This window comes from Micromesistius poutassou (assembly GCF_964030765.1).
Source record: "Micromesistius poutassou genome assembly, chromosome: 7".
NCBI lineage: Eukaryota > Metazoa > Chordata > Actinopteri > Gadiformes > Gadidae > Micromesistius > Micromesistius poutassou.
Genome location: NC_140277.1, coordinates 7204694 through 7211110, shown reverse-complemented (window position 1 = coordinate 7211110; position 6417 = coordinate 7204694). Strand labels below are relative to the sequence as shown.

The window sequence follows — 6417 nt, the reverse complement described above, 5'->3', positions numbered from 1 at the left end:
CCCCCCCCCCACCGGTCCCAGCGCCCCCCCCCCCCCCCCCCCCCCCCTCTCTCTCTGGTGGGGAGGACCCAAGTGGAGGTATTTTTACTTCGCGTATCGTTCGTTACCGGGTGCTCTGTTACCAATGTCGTATGATTTTTTTCCCCTTTTTTTTGCCAAAGGTTGTTTTTTTTTAACAAAAAGATGGATGTTTCCCCGTCCACGTTGTTGATATTGACGTTCGCGAGGATCGTGTCTTAATTCCGATACCCGATCGAAGGAGTGAAGGAAAGTGAAACTCATGGCGGAGTAAAGAAAGTGCACAGCCTTTGGCGTGGGGGAGGGGGCGGGGGGTGGAGGGGGTGTTGTCTACCTCAGCTCGGTCCTCCGCTGAAGGCCGTCTAAGCCCGGTTAACAGCCTCTTCCATGGGGGAGGCACCTAGGGGTCACACAGCCGTCCTTGGCTGGGTGAGGAGCCCAGCCGCTGGGTAGTATATGAGGACCGCTGCAGAGGGCCTGTGATAAGATAATAGACCCAGATACCGATGAAGGTAACACCGCGGATGGGCAGCTTGCCAGTGTTTGTTGGCATTTGCCAAGGGAGAGGTGCACAACAAACAGATGGCTTATCCATAATCAAAAGCCTATATTATGTAAACATGAATAAATCCTAATTTTTGGTGAAATGGACATGACTGGGGAGGGAATGGTGAATCAGAGACTGTTTCTAGTTTTTCGTTTTTTTTACTAACCACAATAACCAACAAAGAAACTACATTGTGAGTACCAGGACATCCTTGAGGGAATATGACAGTATTATCGACTTCTGTGCGCTATAAAAAAAACTGTTGGCGCGCTTTGGAGGAGAAGAAAAAGAAGAAAATAAAAGGATGAGTAACGGTGTGCAACGGTGTGCAACATGAACCTACAAGGCTCAGGATGAAGCGGGGTGGGGGGGGGGGGGGAGTGAGTTAACAAGGCAACAACAACATACGTGATGGAGAGCATGCGTGTGGAATCCACGCCTCCTTATATGGAGTGCTGGCCCAGCGGGAGCTGCCTTCACATGGTGAAAACAGTGCGTTGGTCCGCCACTCTGTGGTCCCCCGGGTTACCGGCCTGCCCCCCCCCCCCTGAACGAGCCCCAACCCCCCCCCCCCCCGGCCCCGGACCTCGTACGACGGCGAGACCCCGGGCCAGGACCCAGCAGAACCCAGCCAAGGTAAGAGTGTCAGAGGGGATGGTGATCTGTGCTTGTACTGCTGTGTGTGGGTTGCCAAGGCCAGCGTACCGCCAAGCAAGCACTCAGAGCAATGAATGGAGTATTTATGAACAGTGGTCCGAAGTTTATTATTAAAGTTAGGGAGAAAGCTGTGTTTTATTTAGCCGATGTTACATTATTTATTTATTATATTATTGATATATGATATATTGTATTATTGTAATATTATTATTATATTATTAAACCCATAAAAAGCTCAACTCATTATTACATTATACACATACATTATATTCCATGAAAGCTAATTGGTTGCAATACGTCACAAGAGACATTCCTTCTCCCCGGGCATACATAATGTACACATAGATGTCCTCGGTTCTGCTGTTTCTCTAGCTGCATGGCTCATGTTCTTTTTTTACACATAGCCACCGTTATTGTTACTCTCTCTCTCTCTCACTTTCATTCATATCTGCCGTCTCTTTACTCCATTGTCATGCAGCCCCAGCTGCTTTTGGAATTATTCATTACACCTTGTTGACGCGACCACACTCGACATCGTCTGTTCCGACCGCGGGATTCGCCCTCCATTGGCCGAGCGATGCACCACTCGCTGGCTTCACCAGCAGCACATTGTTTTCACTCTCAGGGGGGATTAGAGTTAGTCAGTGATGCGTGATAGTGCAGTAGGCATACAAGGATACTGCAACACAAAGAGAAGGAGCCAATAGCAACGAGTGTATACGTAACAGTATCGCTGATAAAATAGTCATTTTCATCCAAAGATGCTGCTGGTGTTTTTGGTCAGTTAAGGTTCTATTTAAGATGGAAGAGCTATTATTGGAGTGCCATTTGTTATAAATGCCACAGCCATCCGTCAGTTATCAGTGAAATGCGCTGTGAGAATATCAGTTTCGAGGTGACTGCACCTGCCTTTGAATGTTCAGGGAAGGCGTCTTCACCATCAATCACAGCTGGGTGAGAGGCAACGCTTGATTCAGTGGCGGGGAACTGTTTGGAGGGAGCTTACTTATTTTTATTGTTTACTTTCAAAATCAGTTCATTCTTTTCTGCTCTCTCTCTCTTAACAACACCTCAAATCAGACCCTGAAGCGGTTGAGTGAGGTTTTCTAAGCCGGATCATTCGGCTAAGAAACACACACGATGATAGCCGCTGGATTATGCTGACCCTCACTAGACACTCACTAGTCTACCATTGTATGTACATGAGTGAGTGTGTACACACACACACACACACACACACACGCACACACTCAAGCACGTTCACGTGCACACACACATATCAGATGCTGCTGCGGAATTCGGGTCTCTGTAGACCCTACCCTTCAGGGTGTGTGACACATCAAAGGAACGGCGACAGAGTCACAGAGAGAGAGAGAGAGAGAGCGGGCGGTCGGGCGTGCACACACATTACAGCATTAGAAGCGTTTCCCTCCCGCAGCTCGTTAGCAGGCCTACACATGTTTTATGTATTAGCCGTGCCCTCCAAGGGAATGGGATGGTCAAATTAGAGTTGTCAATCCCCCCCCCCCCCCCCACCATTCAACACACAGAAGAAAAGCAGCTTATGATGTGCGCGTGCGTGCCTTTGTGCACACGTGTGTGTGCGTAAGCCAAACGCTTTGTTGCATCATCGTTGTTTTCTTTCTTTTTGAAGGTAATTTGGCTTCCATCAGCAAAAGCCCGAGATTGAATCCCTCGTCGTGTTTTTGTTTCCGTCCAACGTGACTTCCCCCCAACCCCGCAGACAGACAGGCTGCAAGCGGATGGGTAGAAAGAGAGCCATCTCCGGTCCTGTCACCATCAGACGCAGGCCGTACTGGATCTGGCTGCCCGCCCACGCGGAGGGGAGCCCCGGCCCTCCAGGACTTGTTCTGCAGGCCCGGTGGGCGTGCACCTGCAAGCAAGGCATTGCGGTGGCGGAGGTTTCCATTCCCCCGCCGCGGCTCTTCGCCCCGACGCACACCAGTCGGCGGACACCACGGGGCAGTGGACATGCCTGGGGAGGGCGAGCAGACCAGCCAATAGGTGGGTGGGGCAGGGGACCCCGGACCGTCTCCTCGGTTGGGGGGGTGGGGGGGGGTGGGGGTGGGGAGCTTCCACCGTCTGCCCCAGAGCGGGTGTAGGGCCGGTGTAGCGAGTTCTTGAAGGAAACTCAGGACGATTAGTTCTATTAAACACAGTCTTTATTCCCGGACGGCCGACCGGTGCCCTCGCCGTCCGACTCTCTTCTGCCTTGTTGAGGTTTTGTACCACGAGCGCCGCTGAGGACGTTGAGGACCGGCCTTTCTCCCCCGCTGTGGGGGAGAGCACTAACACATGAGTGTCTATAGTCCTTCACTCATCAAGCTCTCCCCCCCACAGTGGTGTCGTCCCCCCCCCCCCCCCCCCCCTTTGTTGCAGCCAAAGCCAAGCCACGCCCCCAAAACACCACTATGTGTTTTTTTTTATATATAAATAATAATAATACGTGTCATGGGGACATAGATTGGACAGCGTCCCTGTTTGGACAAGTTTTTCTAGGACCACTCGGGGTCCACTGCAGCAGTGAGACTTTTACGGAGGAAAAAAAAGTTGGACCTGTGTCCCCGCAACTGGAATGAGAACACGGTGAAAGAAAAAACTGCATTATTGAGCAGTGATTCTTTTTTTTTTATTTCCTTTTCGGAGACAAACTGACCAAACCAAAGTGAACAGATAATCACCTCGTTTTCCGCTTCTCCAACCCCGGGTGAAATGTTCCACGACGCTGCTTTTGGTTTTAATGAAGAAGAAAAGGACACTTAATCCAAATGAACACAGTGACTCACCGACCTAACATTGGGGCTAAATGCACTGTTTGCTGAACACCTGTTTGCTGTTATCTAACAACATTTATTTGTCAATGTTTTCGTGCTTTTTCGTCTGTTTGTCTTCCAGGTTTAAAATTATACCATATATGTTATTTAATTGGCACTCTAGGCACCTTGTTATAAATGATGTGTTTGAATAAAAAATGAAACATAAAATATACACTTTAAAAGCATGGTTGCCAAACACAAGGAGAAATCATACACCAGTCCAACACAACCTAATATACACTGTTCTGCTCACATGCTCATAGTATGGGCCTGATTCACTAAGCAGCCATCTTAGTTCTAATCACTAGCTGGGAGGGGCAACTGAATGAGAAATTCTGCATTCAGTTCCCCCCCCCCAACCCAGAGCTGGAGTTTAGATCCAAGAATGAACCACGATGGCCACTAGGTGAATAAGGCCCATACACTTCAGTCCAAACCAGTTCACCTATGCAGTGTAGCCTATTTGCTATTATGCGGCCATGTGAGCGTCTCCTTCACAAATCAATTCGTTACAGTCACTGGTCTCCACCGTCACTGTATGCATGTCGCATCACGGCTGTGCACACAGTGTGGTCAATGTGTTGGTTAGTGTTTCACCAAGGACTGGCGCAACATTTCAAATTGAGTGATTTTTTTCTGTGTGTTTTTATAAATAAAAAGATTGTTTAGAAATGTCTTGACTAGCCATTGCAGCTGTATTGTGTGTTTGTGTGTGTGTGTGTGTGTGTGTCTATGTCTTTGAAGAACATGGTTCATAACACAATTATTTTATTCTTGGGCATGCTTCCAGATCTGAAGGAGGTAGGAAGGCGGATTAGGGCCCTTTGACAGCCCGGGCTCAGTTGGATGGAGGTTTTACAGAGAATACCTCCACTTTGCCGGCCTGTGCTATTCCGGTATGAAACACAGGAGACAGGGGCTGCTGTCCAGCTCAACTGGTAGCACATGGCTTTATGCCAGGGTCAAGGGTTCAACTCCCACTGCGGCCACACATGCTTAGAATGCACGAGTGACAGTTTGGATAAAAGGGCTCGCCAAATGGCCTGAACTACAGATCATGAATACAGAAAAGCAGACACTGTTGCAATATTCAAATCTTGGAGCTTACCATTGATAATTTACTCATGAGCAAATGTTGTGCTTTGAAATACCATAATTTAGGAGGAGGAAGGAGTCATTACCCAGTACTTCTGCTCAGCAAACATAACAAGGGTTTTATTAGAAACACATCGTTGTCGTGTCTCAAGTACATTAATCCTGTTGTTATTTTAGTCAGGCTACCCAACAGGTAAGGCTTGGCCAACCTTATGAGTAAAAACTTACTACTTACTACATTAGAATAGCAGATGTGTCTTACGTGTTTAGATTAAATATACTCTATCTCCTTCTCCTCTCTCTCTCTCTCTCGCTCTCTCTCTCTCTCTCTCTCTTTCTGTGTTAACTTACTTTACTTTCTAATTCTTCAGTCAAACAGGTATAAATACCACATTCAAGTCAATATGAATCTATATTTACACAGGGTGATAAAAAAATATTGTTTATAATGTATTTCTTTATTAATGTGCCTGTCTAAATGTTCACAGAGGTTCAAATATGAATACAGATGGAAAAAAAAGGTGTGTGCGTGTGTGTGTGCGTGTGTCCGTGTGCGTTCTATTTATATATTCTCGTCTTTTTTCTAAACCTTTAATCAAACATTTCCTGACGTGTGTTTGTGTGTGTGTGTGTGTGTGTGTGTGTGTGTGTGTGTGTGTGCGTGCGTGCGTGCGTGCGTGTGCATGTGTGTGTGTCTGTGCGTGTGCATGCGTGTGTGTATGGGAGAAGCCACATTCATCTCTGGGCTGCAAGGTTTCTGACAGCTGAAATGAGGGGGAATGAGGATCCAGGGTGCGTGGAGTCATATCAACTCAACTGACACAAGAACGACAGTGTCTTCAAGCCTTACAGCACCCAAAATGTAGGAGATGACGTTAGGAAAGGAAACGTCACTGAAGCAATGCGACTTAATGCCACATCATTGCACAATGGAACAAAACCGCCATGCTTGGAGTTAATTATATGCTTTGTAGTAATGTTGTGTTTGTCTGGAGTTAGTCTTCTACATATTTTTCTGCATGCTATTATTATGAGCTTTTATGTTTCATTACCATTGCATATTTTTCTGCCCACTTAGCACATTTTGGATTTATTAGTGACCAACATTGTTATGTTTACCCTAAACAAACCCTAACACTAACCTTAACAATATTGATAACCAATATCACCCTATTTCTAACCTACCCTATTACTAGTAACCTTAACCCTATGACTAACACTAGCCATACAGACACTAGCCCTATTACCAACACTAACCCTGTT

The 6417-nt window shown here is 47.0% G+C and overlaps 1 long non-coding RNA gene across 1 annotated transcript; it reads left to right on the top strand.

Annotated features, from left to right (window-relative positions):
• The first annotated feature begins 75 nt into the window (after positions 1-75).
• Positions 76-4733, top strand: LOC311350896. Its single transcript, XR_014636700.1, has 2 exons — positions 76-1201; positions 2877-4733. It is a non-coding gene; the product is annotated as an uncharacterized lncRNA (long non-coding RNA).
• The last annotated feature ends 1684 nt before the right edge of the window (positions 4734-6417 follow it).